This window comes from Aptenodytes forsteri, unplaced genomic scaffold (genome assembly GCF_000699145.1).
Source record: "Aptenodytes forsteri isolate BGI_AS27 unplaced genomic scaffold, ASM69914v1 Scaffold11, whole genome shotgun sequence".
Taxonomy (NCBI): Eukaryota; Metazoa; Chordata; class Aves; order Sphenisciformes; family Spheniscidae; genus Aptenodytes; species Aptenodytes forsteri.
In genome coordinates this window covers 3444198-3453927 of record NW_008794155.1, presented here as the reverse complement: position 1 = coordinate 3453927, position 9730 = coordinate 3444198, and positions in this window count along the sequence as shown.

The following is a 9730-nucleotide window of genomic DNA, read 5'->3' as shown; positions in this document are numbered from 1 at the left end:
TCAACACTGTTTCCAGCACAAATCCAAACCACAGCCCCATACTAGCTACTGTGAAGAAAATTAACTCTACCCCAGCCAAAACCAGCACAATATTCAAGCCTAAAGGTACATAAATTACTAGAAAAAAAATTGTATTTTAAAAACAATTAGTGATGCCACTTGAAGCTGAACATGCACAACCTAGAGAGATTTGCTGATGAAGTGTTACTGGTCTACCCCAGCCAAAACCAGCACAATATTCAAGCCTAAAGGTACATAAATTACTAGAAAAAAAATTGTATTTTAAAAACAATTAGTGATGCCACTTGAAGCTGAACATGCACAACCTAGAGAGATTTGCTGATGAAGTGTTACTGGGGCAAGTGGTTTCTGAATGGGTGGATAATATAACAGAAATGTAAGACTACTCTGAGCTGGATGTAGAAGTGCTTTCTTTGAAAGTGTGGTGCAAGTGTGAACAAAAGGGAAAAATGATTTGACTGAAAATACAGCAGCCAAAAAACCCAGGCTGTTTTGTCACTTTATTTCCAAGACTACAGCTGTTCACTCTCTAATGGTCTTTTAGCCACATTACTCTGGATTAATTTATAAAATAGTTACAGATGAATTTAGTAGAAAGATGTATTTTTTTGTTGTTTGAATTGGAGTATTCTGTCCTGCAATACACTATAGGACTCATTCATGGAGAGCTCGTGACATGTATGAGTACCCTTTTGTATGAGGACCAAATTTCTTACCAAATTATAATGCTGAAATGTAAAGACTAAATAACATAAGTATTTTTGTGATAAATGTTGAACTGTAGCTTTTTCCTACCAAACACTTGATGCGGGGAAGATAATGAAAACTGTGCTGCAAGTTAACTCACCTTTCTGTACTCTTCCACTACTAGTAGTAGTTGTAGTTTGGACACTGAAAAAAATATGGATGAATTCCTAGTTGTAATAAAAGAAAGTTGTCTTTTTATCAATTCTTTCCTGCTTCCGCTGAAAAGAGTGAAGAAAGCTGCATTGGCTTCGCCAGGAGACCTTGAGTGAAGCGGGGGCAAGCCAAGACTGAAGAGCTGGAAAGCCCCTCTCGTCTGTCTGGTCATGGTCTGAGGACACCATAAGTCAGGGGACTGGAAGAAGCAATGAAATACCAATTCAAAGTGGAGCTCGGTCAGAAATTTGGCCAAAGAGTCAGAAACTGAGGGAGCCCGTGCAGAGAGAAGATGGGCATCTTGCATAATGTATGTTCGTATTATATTATATGGACATATGGGTCAAAAACCCCAGGATGTAGAACACACTCTTTCCCAGGTGCTTCTCGAGACAAGTGGCAGCGCAAGCTGTTGGACGTATAGAAAAATGAATATATGTGCCGCTGAGCTGCGGGTGTGCTGCGGTTTCAGTGTCAGACTTGCAGTGCACTTTCAGGATGTTTCTGCATCACTTCATCAACGGGGCTTACTTGGCATAAGCAAAACTGCGCATCTGAAACTGAACTGGATCTCAGCGTTTGCAGTCTAGCACCTTACGGATACGACAAAGCAGGGTGTAGGGCTAGGATCAGGAAGGGCTACAGCAGGGTGCAGGGAAAAGAAGGGAGATGCATGAGCCCTACCTGTTCTGTAGCACCGTCAGCGCAGAGCTAGTGCATTCAGTAGACGTCTCAGCTATGCTACATGCAAGACTCATAGATGTTGAATTTAAGAAGTAGAAGAGTACACAAATGAAGTGCTAAAGAGAGCCAGGTCACTGAGCAGTTGGAAGCCGTCCGTTAACTATGGGGAACTGGAGCTGCTGACAGCAGTACAGAGAAAATATTTTTTCGTTTAACTTTCAACTTTATCAACTGGTTTAGTCAAATGGCTGTTACAAGACTGATAAACCAACTGGGAGTTGAAAAAGTGGGAAATACTGTGTTCTTCCATTCTAGGGGTAAACACACGACATCGCTGAAATGGGGTCTACTAGTTTTAAAGTCTGAAAGAGACAGTAAGCATTTGATTACAGGCTGATTACCTCAGTCAAGTTCAAATATAGAGCCTGGGTTGTAAAAATGATGGCAGTCTATTTTTTCTGTACTATCATTGAAATCGATCACTTTTCGTGCATACAGAGTTGATAGACAAGTCCCAGACATCACTGGACATAGCCTTATTGATTTTCTTGATAATCAAAAAAGAAAAAAATCACAGGGGAAAATGAGAGACAAGATGAACTACAGACCTCTGACTGGCTGATCTCTCAGTTTTGCCCATACTTAAAACTTGTCTGTACATGAAAAAACCCCATGTATATGTTCTTGTCCTTCTCCTGTGCTTTTAAAAACGTTGATTCTCTGAATGTGTCCTCAAGCAAAAAGAGAAGAAATAGTAATAGGGGGTAAGAGTTGAAAACCAAAATTTTTGTGAGTCTAGACTTCAGAAATCATTTGGATTTTGTCAGTAATTTAGGCAGCCAACTTCAGCCTCCCTTATGTGAATTGGTATTTTTAGGACAAAACTTCATTGCTCAGAAATTCCTTGGTATTTTTCTCCCAAATTTAGTTTTATTTATCCAGAAAAGGTAAAAGGAACATCCGAATGAATTCTTCTGCTTCTACCAGTTGTTCTGGGTTAGTGTGGTACTGTAATCATGGACAAATGGCGTGATTCTCCTGGGCATCCAGCCCTACCGTTGCACATACAGATAAGCAAAGGCTTCCAGGGTGGGAAAGGCCTTTCTAGTAAGGCAAAAGCCAGCCTGGCATCACAGAGACGTTTATTGTCATTTTCTGTGGATTTTGAATTATGTCAGTCTATTCTCTGCAGTTATCATATCTAATAGTGGAAGTAATAAGTCACTGTAAATAACTGTGCATTTCCGGACCATTCCAGGTGAAATAAACATCAGAAAAATATTAAATAATGTTAGTGTTTAAAGTGAGGTTTCCAGCTGCCTCCTCCACCTTGACATTGCTTTTACAGGGGAAGTGATAGGACTGGAAATCTGTGCGTAGAAAGAAAACTTTAATGGGAGGAGAGGGTGGAGGAAGGAAAACTTCCTGGAGCTGTTGTTTTGCCTGGGGGTAGGCAGCTCTGCATCCACTAACATCAGCCACCTAAACTGACTGTTACCTTCCTGCAAATGCTGGAAACACACGGACAATTTCATTCTCAGCTATAGGAATTTCAGTCAGATGCAATTCCACTGATTTCCACGGAAATCTCCGAGTGGTTCAAGAGAAAAGGAAATCATAGCAATAATCTTTGCAATGAAAACACTTCTGTGAATCAAGGCATTTTCCGGGGCACGTTTCATGTGCTGGGGTTCCTGGAAGACTGGGACCGTCTGGCTGATGGTTCATGTGCTGTGGAAAGGAGGATGAGAAGAATGCTAAAGCATAATGGAAAATCAGTAAACTGAACGGATGATACATTCAAGTGGAGAAGGGTGAATATGGCAGCACGTAGGCAATCCAATTCAAATGGTTGTTTAATCGTCAAAAATTGCAAGTAAAACCGTAGGGTTCTTACGGTACTCCAAACTTTGGCAATGGGGTGCAGGTTACTTGAAATTGGGGCCACTATAGGCTCACTGGAAATTTAATCTTCTGGAGGTGACCAGGGCAGCAGGACAAGAAAGGCAGCAGCTGTTTTCAGTTTTGGAAAGGAGGATTTGCTCCGGGGGTTTGTTCAAAATCTTGGGAGGACTCAAAGCACGTGATGGAGAGCGCCTTACTTTTGCGTTGAAGGAATGGAAACCCTAAAGCTCATTATCATTAACGGAAATCAGTGTGCTACCTCCCTCAGAACTACAGGGGTAAAACGTGAACTTTCTGATGTGGCTGATATTGTGGTGCATTTTGAACATTCCCTTAAGAGATGTTCCTGCTTCAGCTACAATATGGAGGGCTGTTCTGAGACCATCCTGGAGGTTGCCATGCAGATAACTTGAGTTTTCATCATAGATTTCAATACTGAAATTCACCTTCATTGTTGAAAGTGATAGAGATGTCTCAGTTTTAGTACTCTCTGTTGTGTCTTAAGGTAGTCGTTAGCTACTACAGAAGAGACTGCTAACTTACAGAATCTGCTCCCAAGAGAGCCAGTTTAGACTCTTAAACACAACTGAAGACTTTTCTGGAAAACTTGGGAAGAAATACTCCAAAGTGCAATACGTTTATCACTATATTTAAATGTTATTGCATTTGAGTTCCTTATGATTATCCTTCAGTCATAATATTGCCAGCACAGTTTTGTGCTTGCCTATTTGTATGTTCTGTAATTGGAAAGCAGGACGAACAAAGGGAAAATAACTGTTACATTGGTGCTTTTATTAGCTTTATATTAAATGAGAAGTTAGCCAGAAGAGACTCTGCCAGTACCCTTCCTCCCTCAAAAAAACCTGTTCATAGAGGTTGGTGGAGGAGAGATGCAGATCATCCGTACTTTTTGCCTAAATTTTAAAAGCAAAACTGAAATATTTCTTGCATTGTCTGCTGGAGTGATGAAAAGAGAATGAAGACCTGGGAAGGGCTGAGTTTTCCATGTAGATGCCATGTAATGCTGAGAGAGTGGGACAGTGACGTGCCTGTTGCTGTCAGGGTGGATGGCACTGAGACACGGCGTGGGTGGGAAAGAAGGGAGAGGCGCGCAGCGCCAGGTAGGAGAGGGGCTCTGTCTGCCGTTTATGTCTCACAATGAAGGTGCTTAGTTTGTTCCTATTTTACAGTCTGTGTGCAAACAAGTAAACAGCTTTAAGAAGGCTTTTTCTCATACACTTAAGAAATATATTTTTAAATCTTTTTATGATCAAAGAGTTTGTCTGAGTGGTAAAGCACTGAGACTTCTGAGTGAGAGGCAGACCAAGGAGGTGGTCAAACTGCGACTGCACCAGGACAAGGGAGAGGCAGAGGCTTTGCTGGCAACCGCAGAGGACTCCTGGGGGAAGGAGTGTTGCTGCCATCGAGAGGAGCACGCGCATTCAGGAGCACGTGCAGGAAACGACAATATAGAAATATGGGAAGGCAGCAGGGAGAGATGGTAATACCAGTCCTAAGAGAAACTGATGACTTAATATGAGCCTGAATAGACACAGATGCCAGGTACTTGGACATGAGGAAAAATGTCTTTACTGAAAGAGTGGTGAAACATTGGAACAGGCTGCCCAGGGAAGTGGTTGAGTCCCCATCCCTGGAGGTATTTAAGAGACGTGTAGATGAGGCGCTTAGGGACATGGTTTAGTGGGCATGGTGGTGTTGGGTTGACGTGGACTCGCGATGATCTTTGAGGTCTTTTCCAACCTTAATGATTCTATGATTCTACTCAGAAGTGACGCACAAGGAGAGGCAGGTACAGAGCCCCAGGGTACAGTTCTGGATAAAAGAGAATGAATAGGTTTAACAGGAAATAAAAGAGAAAATGTGAGGAGCCAAGTGTCCGTGAGGCAGTGTGGTATACAGGTATGGGGAGGGAAGGGGGCTGTAGGAGAAAACAACTTGGCTGTGGAGCTTCTGCATTGGCTCTATGGGGCAGAGGTTGATGGAGCTGGATGAAAAGGTGACGGTTGGACTCGATGATCTTAGAGGTCTTTTCCAACCTTAATGATTCTATGATTCTACTCAGAAGTGACGCACAAGGAGAGGCAGGTACAGAGCCCCAGGGTACAGTTCTGGATAAAAGAGAATGAATAGGTTTAACAGGAAATAAAAGAGAAAATGTGAGGAGCCAAGTGTCCGTGAGGCAGTGTGGTATACAGGTATGGGGAGGGAAGGGGGCTGTAGGAGAAAACAACTTGGCTGTGGAGCTTCTGCATTGGCTCTATGGGGCAGAGGTTGATGGAGCTGGATGAAAAGGTTGGTGATGGAGAAAGAAACCTAGGAAGTGGTTGTAGACCGTATAGTTGTATTCAGAGGTACAGGGGAAAAGAGGTTAGCGTTGGCCTGCAGAGAAATAGGTAGAGGACAGTGTAAAGAAGGAGACCAGTTTAAGTTCATGCAAAGAGATGGACAGGAGGGAGAAACACAGCTGGAAGGAGTGCATGGGGAAGAGAGGAAAAGCGGGAAGTGAGGTCCTGATGTCCTGTATGAGGTCCCTCACGCTAGTGGAGGGATAAAACCAAACAGCAAAGGGACTGCCAAAGTTGCCTTGGTGGGAGGTACAGAAAGAGGGAAACTGCAATTAAGTTCGTAAGGACAGGTACAAGGGAGGAAAGAGGATGAATTCCTATGGGGGAAAGGACAAAAGTGAACAGACAATATGGCTGCACTGAATAGGTGAAAACTACTCACAGGATGAACTTCTGCATCAGTTAACTGTCTGATGGCACATTTCTGTGGCACTGTAACAAACATCTGCTCTGTTCCCCTGTATTCCTGTGATTTCTATTGAAGAACCACAGTGCACATGAAAGGTCTTTTATAAGTGACCAATTTGGGGACAAACGGAAACTGGTTTCCTAGTAGAAGTGCACTTGAACTGCAAGTTGAACAAAATGCTCTGGAAACTACAACACGCTCTCTGGAGACAGGGGCAGGCTAATGGAGATGGAGCATTGCTGAGCAGCCTCTGCAATGTGGGAAAGGGCATGCAGGCACGTGCACGTGGCTCTCCCCAGCCATCCAGCTTCACTCATGCCTCGCACTTCTTCGTTTCTACAGGCATAATTATTTTTAAATATCTTTTTAAGCTAATAGAAAGGTTTTTAAAAATCTGTTGGGATTTGCAGACTTTAAAGAGAGGTTTCAAAGAAAGTAATTGGCTTTGCCTTCATTCAGACACTGAAGCTCAATTTTCAGTGCAGGAGAGCATTAAAAACAGCAAAGAAAAATGGCCTAAGTGCATATAGTTGTAATACATGCTGCATTTGTAGCATCCCCAACAGGATACAAAAACAGTATAGCTCAGGCACTTTGCTAGCATGAAAGAGCATCATTCCTTTGCTATTAGTTTATAGCACATGGAGTCATCTCTCACTTGCAGAAAAAGTCACTGAAATAATTTATGTCACTATTAAACAGCTTCACTGCTGATCCATTGCAGCCTCAGCACATTAACTATATTTACCATCTAAGATACAGAAAGGAATCTGTCCTGTCTGACGAGGAAGCAATGAAGTTTTAGTGAAATGGACGTAAATCAAAGTTTAAGTTTGCCTAGTAAAAATACATAAAGCTATGTTTCACATCATGTTTTATGCATAGCAGTATTTTGCATTTGTGAATAAAACCTGAATGTGTTGATAAATACTATTTCCATGTTGTTGATTGTTTTGGTCTGTAAATTAAACATTGTGTACATTCAATGATGATCTAAAGAAAAACGCATTTTTTGGCCCATAATGTCTCCTTTGTTTTTGCAAAAATAAAAAGTGCGTTGAATGGTAGAAGAGGGAGAGGAAATGGCCAAAAATGTAAAGTCAATTGGCACCCGCTTCCTGGAATCTTCTTGGTTTCAAGCGCACAGTTTGCTGCATATACCTGGATTTCTACTTTTCTTTTTTGAGCTTGTGGTTTTGCATCAAGCCGTCACTTTGTTAAAGTCTTGCAGGGTGTCTGTATACATGACAGACTGGCCACAGGATGGGGTTTATTGCCATAAGTCCTTTCCTGGAAGATGATTTGGCCACCAAGAACCTTTGTACGTGTAAGGTAGTGACACTTTATATGGTAACAGGGAAACATGCTCCGTGGTTTTTCTGTCCTTGCTCAGTTCTGTTGAGATTCTCATTTGCTGATTACCTTTACTCAGACATTAACTGAAATACTGTCTTAAAAGCTAGTGGATGGTTGTTGCTGTTGCAAGACAGGCCAGATTTTTGAATGCGGTTCCTTTCTATGATGACAAAGACCAGCAGGGTTTTGTAGGGAGCGGGCTCGGTTCCTGGGTGTGCTCCAGTGTGGAGTGACAGTGTCTTGAAGATGGATTGCAAAGCTGATGAGAGTGGAGTGGTAAGTGAGTCCACAGAGCTCGAAGGAAGTGCCGTAGGGGAAGGCAGCAATACGAGGTGTCTATCTAAGTTCAAGTATATTATCTTTTTTCTCTCAGCAATTCTTTTGTACTGTATGTGCCAATTTGGACCACACAACCTGATGACTTCTGGCCCCCTCAGGCCTCAGGTGGGGCATTGTCATCACTGTCTTAAATGCGGTGTGCTAGATGTTCTTCCTCCGCATAGATAGGGAAGAAAGGGTCAACCAGTTTCTAGTGACTAGAGAGAAAATCCTGTTCCGGTCAAAGGGCTTTGTGTGATGTGTTGAAGAAGGAAGACCTTTTGCTTACGTGCTGGCCCTCACATATCAAGGTTAGAAATTGGGAGGGGGCAGGGAGGAATAGGATGTTTAGTTTTGAACATATATGATATTTTGATATCATCTGATTATGGCTCATCTGTTTCCCAACATGTCTAATTTTTCCAAGACCACTAACTGGTGTAGTAAAACCACCTGCAAATCTTGCCTTGCCTTTGAAGTTGTGAAGGCAACTTGCCAGGACTGTTTTTTTTCCAGGAGAATTCAAGTTATATCGTTGGCATTCAGGACCTACCAGTCCCTGACTACCTCCTGAGCCAACTCCATGCCTTCATAGGCTCACACTGCGGCATGCCTGCCTGGTTTCCAGTGTGGCTCTGAACTGTGTGCTGCATGGGCTATGATACCAGGTAAGCTGGCCTCATCTGGCAGGCAGAGCATCCCTCTATGGACTTAACGGTCTTATATGACTCACAAAATGAGGTCAGATGATAATTGAGCACGCTGTAACATTTGTCCTTCTTCTTCTCCTTCTTCTCATCATTATTATTACCATCATTATTATTATTATCATGCTTATTATTAACAGAACCATAGCTTATGCATCTCTCCAGCAGAAATAACCCTCAAGGTCTGGTGTACCTAGGCATGAGTAGATGTTACAAACAAACAGGCTTGTTTGTTTCTGTTAGTTTAAAACAGACTTTTATGGTTACTTTAATGTATCCTTTTTCTTTATATCTTGAAGGCTTAAAAAATTTCCGAGAGACATATCAGTAAAACGGGAACTATGCTGAAGGAGTCAGCTATCAGCTATCCAAGCAAAAGGATGCTTCAGAATACATCAGTTTCTGTAGCATCTTTCACATGGACAAAGTTACCGTGCCCGGCAGGCTATCTCAATGTGTCCAATTGCCTATTTCAACAAACGCATCTTTAGGCTTCCAGAAGTAAAGTAAGGTCATTGCTTGGATGAGTAATCTGACACTTGGAAAGAGATGCAGTGTGATAGGTCTACTGCTCTCCAAACAGCGTGCAGAAAAAATAACAGTAAAACTAAAAGATAACATATAAGCAATAAAAAATAGCAAGTATCTCTTCCTAGGCACATCAATCCTGGCATCATCAGCCCAGGCACGAGTTAGATGGTGAGGGGAAAACAGAGAGAAAATGTGTCTCATTCTAGCACTGAAGATTACATGCCATCAAAAAGATAAAATTACCCGAGACCCTTCCAGATCACCTAAAAGTTGGGGTTGTGTATATGCAGCACATTGAAAATCTAGCCCAATTTATCATCTTTGCAAGAAAGCAAATACTGGGTAGGTTTTGTATTTTAAACAGCACTCAAGGTGCATGAAAATAAATAAATAAGGTAACCTTAAAGTCTAAGCCCAGGAATGAAAATCTGGGCAGACTTCAGCCTTCATCATCAGCTTAGCTCTCTGGGTGTGACAGGCAATTTTCCTTTTTAATTTTCTCCAGCAGTAAGGAAGCTAATGGTACATCTTAA